Source organism: Acanthaster planci, linkage group LG02, assembly GCF_054643075.1.
Source record: "Acanthaster planci isolate LZ-2023a linkage group LG02, COTS_SCS, whole genome shotgun sequence".
Taxonomy (NCBI): Eukaryota; Metazoa; Echinodermata; class Asteroidea; order Valvatida; family Acanthasteridae; genus Acanthaster; species Acanthaster planci.
In genome coordinates, this window is record NC_141778.1 from 16301473 (window position 1) to 16308850 (window position 7378).

Below are 7378 nucleotides of genomic sequence, written 5' to 3' on the forward strand. Positions count from 1 at the left end.
AAAGATTAGCTTGTCTCCAACCGCCAACATAGGGCGTCGGGAAGGGCAAATCATACAGCAATTTTTAATTGGACAGATTTCATTTGAGTCATAGCAAGGGTCAACCTTTCACTGTGCTCACAAGAAGTGCGCTCTGTATATACATGCGTTGATTACGGCGGCAAGTAACCCAAAATGCTTTTCGCATTCATAGGGTTGACATATTTCCTCGACAAAAAAGTGAAGTGCATTTGCCCTTCCCAGCCCCCTTTGTGGGCGCTGGGTGATGAGCAGATTGAAAAACAAGTAGAGTTACAAACTCCATTGTCATATTCTCATCATGGAATTTAGTTTGGACTCGCAATGCCCTTAATCAGTCCACAGACTCAGGTCACTGAAGCCACTGGTGGCCATCTTACTGTGCAGAATACTAAAGGTCATACCTGTACAACCGCTTGCTTGCCTTTGTTAATGAAACCGTTCATGGCAAAAATAGTTACAACAGCACGCGAACCAGCTATCAACTATACAAGCCGAGGGTTCGAGTCTATAATGTGGTAATTTTTTTTCTTGGTGGGGAATTAGTTGGTTGGAGGATGTTTTTTTATAATAGAAAAGTAAAGCCCGACATGTACCTCAGCACTTAAGTTTCCAAGTGCCCACTAAATTGATCGAGCTTACAGTTAACCACGCCCATATATGATAATTGCCCCTAACCTTCCTCGAAAAAAACATTACGCATTCCGATAGGTTGTTCTACTGCTGAAAAACATGTTATTGAGGGCGCTGTTTAATCGGGCCATCTCGTTTACGGGTGCACCACAACAAATAAATTCCCATAGGCAGCAGTGATAAATCCCCATACTTCACAAATATTTCAAAATACTCACAACTCTCACAGGTGTTCAGGCTACACAGAAAAAGGATGTTCCATGTGTCCTCTTTCATTTTCCTTTCAATCTTTGGGGGGGTTGCCCAATGAATTTTTGAGAAATTTTCACCAGAAGCAGACCACCCCTAAAATGCAGAAAATGTCCCTGTCCAGAAAAGTAGCCATTGTGAAAAAGCATCCCTCTGCAAAATGGCTCAAATAGTGCCACTTTCGGACCCAATTGCATCCAACTTGCTCAGAATTAGAAGCCCCGAGTCCGGCTCAGAGGTTCAGTCTCAGATTTTTTCAGTTCCCCAGTTCCATGGCTCTCAGGACCCTTTAATATAGAATATTTTGAGTGTAAACTTTTATGAATGAGCTCGGCGGACATATTTCTGGCCTAAATGCGAGGGTGCATCTTTACGGCCTAAGTCCTTGATTTGGCGACGTTTGGAAGTTGGGCGAGGCCAGGCTGCATGTACCGGCAGAAAAGAGACATGGCGTTCGCATTATTCAATTTAGGTTGCTCATCAAACACCGAATTCAACCACGAGGCGACAGTCTGCCGGTGCGGTACGCCTTTGGCCCCTAGTTCAGCCCAGCAGTTCAAATGGTGTAACTCGTCCCCATGGTGTAGAGCTAGCAAATTGTGACATGAGTGTCTCGATTGATGGAACCAAAATGGTGGATTATGCGTCAGTGCAATGGCTGCATGCTGTACTGCACACATACATGTAACGGCAGCCATTTTGGTTCCAGGGTCTTAAGTTGGCGCTACTCTCTCCATAGCTTTGCCGTGATGTGGAGCAGTGTGCCCCTACGGCCATACCCTGGTACTGGATCATTTTGCACGTGCAAAAACTATGGAGAAGTTAGAAACTGAGAAATAATGTGGTGCCCGACTGTATTCGTTTTAGTACACTAAAATACTTTTGCATTTGTGGAAATTTGCCGGGATTAGAAAAATCTTTAAGCATGCTCCATGCTCAGTTGTTAATTAATCAAGCGACGAGAAAGAAAACTACTTAGGGCTCATCTAGTCCGACAACTATTTTTTGTTGTGAAGATGCAATTACTAAGACTTTCTTGCTTGAATGACGTCCTGTACAGAATTGTACTCGGTTTTCTGGCAAAAAGGAATTCATGGTGTTCCTTTGATGTTCCTTTAACATTTAACATTGTTAATGAAAACAAATATTTCGGGATCGACCCCCTTCAGCCTGATAAGCACCACAACCGATAATCGATCCAACACAGCATGACGTACTTATTGCACAGTGTATATGATTATAGATCAATCCAAGGAGAAGCCATAACTACGGTGGCATGGCGCTCACACGCGCATTCTTAAGCTTGACGCACGCGTGTATTTTGCAACAAATGACACACTATTTATGCCGTTCGTAAGTGTGACGCCACTTCAGTTTAAACCACATCCACTCAGTCTGGACATGCACTGCACATAGAGTTACATGCGTTGGTCGCCGTTTACATGGTAACTTCAGCGATCGTCCAATCGGAGCCTGCAAGTCGTGGTGCGTCCACCCCCGTGACGAAGTCACTTACGAACCGGATAGCTGCAGCACTTCGGGGATTGCGCAGGTCCTATCAGGCCCAGCATTCATCTCTGGCAGCGCTGGTAGTGCAACTGCTAGGGGGTCCACAGGGGGTTCTGACACACACACGACGTAGGTCAGATCAGAGGTCACAACTTCAGGATTAAAAAGGGTCTCAACTGAAGCCTCTGGTTTATTTGTGGCAATTGGCTCCATGAAACCTCCTTGCATCCCTTACATCTAGTTAGCCTAAATTATGTACGGAATTCTGGAATAAAGACGAAAAGTCGGGAAGGGCTGACTTCTTTAAGGTGTACATGTACTTCAGTCATTTGTTTGTGATTAGACAATATACCTCACCGCGCACGTGCTTCAACAGAGGGCGCTACACAAAGGGCGTGATCATCAGGATACATCTACACTATTGGTCGAAGAGGCATATGCGACACACATGCCTTACATTCGTCACTGTTTTCATGAAGAGCCACACATGTCAAATGCGGCATTTTTTTTTTACATTCATTCATGTTGCTAAGGGCCAAAATTTCGATAAGGGCATTTTGCGTTTTCACAAAGAGACACAAATCTCACTGCCCCTCGTACACGTACAGAACGTATTGACTGGAAAGGCCGAAAGAATATGTCAAGTTTTCACAAACAGCCACACATCTTCGTTACAAATGCAACTGTTGCGCGCGTGAACATGTGTGCCCCTTCCCTATGGAAAAAAACATTGCACATATGGACCAAAAGTTAGGAAAACATGGATTTCCGATTTCACGAACAGACACGCATCTTTACTAATTGACTGGTCCTGCTAATGAACCACTGTGTTCATTTTAATTACTTGGTTCAGGAAAAGTTTATCCCTCAAAGAGTCTTTTGAGGTTTTCTTTTACTGCATAAACTTGTTCCATGTGCTCATATGAAACTGTGCACAGATTAAAATGACACAAACTTGGGGGGGGGTCCCCAAATTCAGAATCCCCCAGATCCCTTCTCTTGGAAATCTGCACTTTGTCTTGCTGTTCAACCCCAAACACGACAACTGGATACCATTTATTTGCAACGCCAACAGTAAGCTATGTGCCTACATGTACAGGGCATGTATACTACTTTAAATTTGAACACCAGTACTCTACGACTTTACAAATGCACAGGTTGGCCCCAAAACACTAACAATGTAATTTATAATACTTATGATGAAGGGGGCCCTACTAGGGAAACGGCGGTCTTGTGAGCACAGGAAAAATCACAATTATAAAGTCTTTTTACAGAGCGCTAAAATTCCGGCTTAAATCAGAAACTAATAACAAAAACGTTTTAATGGGATTTTCTGAAGAAAAAACTGAACAAAGCCAGAAAACTTGAAAGAAAATTATCATCAAAGTTGCACATTTTTTTCAACGGCCCGCTCACACTTCTTGCCACCAAGGCCATTTGTGCACTTGCGTACATAATTATGAATTTATAAGTGAACAGGTGTATTACCTATTACGATAGAGCTATTAGTCGACTCTCGTTATTAAGAAATCCGCGTGACCTAGTGGAAGAATTCGTTGTATCCGAAATTCGTTGTAGGCGGAGCACTGTGCAGCGGTTTCGGTGTACACGTATTGTATGAATATGTCCTATTGAGTATGCCATGTACAATGTACTGTACATTTATACTTAGGCCGGACTGTATCTGAAGCCCCCCCCTCCATTAAGGAAGTCTTTCCAGCAAAAATTGTGTCATGGAGAGACATTTTTATTTAAATTTCCGTGCGTTTTTGATGTTAGGCACAAGCTGCATGACACGAGTGATCGATAATCTGAGTTCACTCGCCCACCGCGGCACAGCCGCCCGCGGCAGCCGCCTGTGTGCGAGAAAGGGCAACTGTGAGGGGTGCTATCGCACAGTCGTAGCCATTACCTTTTGGACGTCCAAAAAGTGTGGACCATAGCCGTGGGCTTTTTTCACTTCATTCACAATTTTGAACGCGTGCGCCTAAGTGGGCATGGCGGCCAAACGTCTGAGCGGCCCATTTGCCTTTTAGAAGCACGGCGGACATAATAGGGGGGCGCTATTTGGATGGGGTAAAATCTTTTGTGTTTACACTGAATCTAACCCCTTCAAATAGTGCCCTTCTTTTGTGCCCACCCTAAAAGGCAAGTTGAAAATGTACAGTGTGCAAAGCTCATGTTCATTTTCTCGTAAATTTTCCTAGTTTGGCTTCTTTCTTCTTTATAAAGTTTAATATCGACATAGCCATATTACTCTCTGATCTAAGTGGTTTTTTTAACAGGACGTTGGAATTAGATTTACCAGGGCTCCTGAATAACAGCGGACTAAATGGCCGAGTCGCGAGCTGTTTCTAGAGAGAGTTGCGACATAAGTGTCTCAATTGTTGGAACCAAAATGGTGCATTGTGCCTCGGTGCGCATGGACAATTAGCAAACAAGAGACCTTTGATCTGTGATGTCACGATCGTGCTGAACCTGTGATGTGTTGTGATGGTAATGGTGCAGAGTATTATGATGGTAATCTACCTATTCAAGATAAACTAGTCAAGCATGCTGCCTTCGCACATGCACGTGGTTGAAACTGGCCGTAGGAATACATGTATACATGCGATCACCGTGACCAAGGTGGTCCATTACATTTAGTCACGTGGGCTGGCTACATGTTGTACTGCACAGATATTAAGGAGCTCTTTCGGTTTCAAAGTCTAATTTGGCTTTATTCTCTCTTTAAACAGCTCTGGCTGGCCATTTGACCCTGAATCATAAAGTTGTTTCGCACATTAGGCCAGTGATTCAGCTCGAGAGAGTGATCCATTGTACCCCGATCAGCACAGTTTATTTCGAAGCTCATTGTTTGGGTCTTTATTTTGAAAAAAAAAAAACACAAAAAAAGAGAAAAGGATATGTCAATTTTAGAGGGTTTTCTGAAGGAAAAAGGAACCAATTTTAGAGAAGTATAATGACGTAGGTTCGTCCCCCGGAACATTTTGAATTAGCCGTTGTACCCTTTTGGTCGCATTGCCAACTGTGCACTTGCGTACATAATGATAAATTTATTGACAAACAGGTTATTGTCTGGTCCATGCGAGGTCGGTCGTTGCAACCTTATCCACGTTCACCATTCATACTGTAGCACTGAAACTGTTACGTCCCAAAGTTGCCCGTGCCTCCTTTGGGCATGCCCAACTCTGTCGACGTAATGGGTCCACCAAAGTTGGACCTATGAGCCTCAAGCTGGACCAAGACTGAGAAGGCGCAATTTTCTCAGCAACGGAGGCTCATGTGGACGGAACTGAACTTCACTGGTTCACGAACGACTATGAAATGTACGCGTTATGGTCACATCGCTACCAACAAACTGAGCACTCAACACCAGTGTAGCTCCTTTATACCGATGAGGGGGTGCTTCTACTAGAAGTGGATACCATAAACTAAGTTGGGACAGTTGACAATGCTCGAACATAGCACGATAACCAAAAGAATACAATATGGCCTGGGAAATCCGAGGAGATGCAATTTGTACGGGGCCATTGCCCTCATGTGCTTGTCTTAACTTGAGGGCGCGCGCACTTTGGCCGTAGAGGAAGGTAACGCGCGCATACCACCAACGTGCAAACAGGATGGCCCCGCAGTAATGGCTTCTGATTCTTCGAATTCGTTTAAAGCTAGTGGGCCGCGCATCAGCGGTGTATACGCTCATAAAGAAGCACTGTTTTACCGCCATGCCCACTTAGGCGCACGTGTTCAAAATTGTGAATGAAGTGAAAAAAGCCCACGGCTATGGTCCACGCTTTTTGGACGTCCAAAAGGTAATGGCTACGACTGTGCGATAGCACCCCTCACAGATGTCCTTTCTTGCACTCGAGTTCGGGAGGCCTGTTCGGGACATGAGTTTCTTGATCTCGCACCCGAACGGCCCGAACACGACTCAAGAACACTGTTCTCGGAACAGGATCACACACCACCTCCTCGTCAGGGTTTATACGGGTTTTTGATTTTGGAACAGTCGTAAGAAATAGCGAGATGGCTTATAAAGTCTGAGACAATGGTAAGTTTTGCAAAATGAATATTAATATTCCATAACAGAAATGTTCCTTTTTAATAGAAAAGAATTCTGCCCAGTTATCCAAACATTAACTCTCGAAGAACGTAATGAACGCCGCCATTTTTCTTGTAGTACTACTACCAGCGACAACCGGTTTTAAGTTCCCGGCGTTCGAACAGCCGAGCCACAAACAAGAAATTGAGCATACAAGAACACGCCGTCCGAACTCAGCCCAATAGTGTCCAAAGATCATTCACGTCAGCTTCATGAATGAAAGTTCCTTGACTTTTGGTATTCAGAAAAGTGATCTTCCTCAGCGTGGGAGGTCGCAAAAAGTAGTTAGAAATTCAAGTTAAACTTCTTATAAAAGCAAAATCTTGATTGGGTTCTGAAACTGTGAAAAAAGTCTTCCGTTTTACGAGTGCCAACTGTTCCAAAATTAACCGTACACGATAACACAATTTAATAAGTGAATCTCCCCCCGGAATTACTTTCCGCCGGGGAGTGCTCATTAAGTCAATACTTGGCACGCGCATAAACAATTAATTTTCCCTCCTTCGCAAGAAACAATAACAGTTGCGGGTAAGCTAATTCATCAAATCAGGACTCGATTGTCTGACCTGACTCAGCACGTGTCATCCAATTGCGATAATGACACTGCTTGCAGCCGGCAGACGAAGTCTAAGCCGAGCGAGTCGTATTTTTTGCGCGTGTAAAGAGGCCTAGTACTTCGTGCGGTTGAAATTGGACGACGACTGTACAGGCTGACTGATGATTGGACGAGCAGACAAGCCATAGAGTTTCCCTCTACAGCTTGTTCGATTTGGATTAAACAACCCCACGGTACCGCGTCTGAATTTTCTCATTTTCCCAGCTGGGAATTCTTTTTGGCTCTTTGTTCTCCGTTATAGTCTTGAAGAG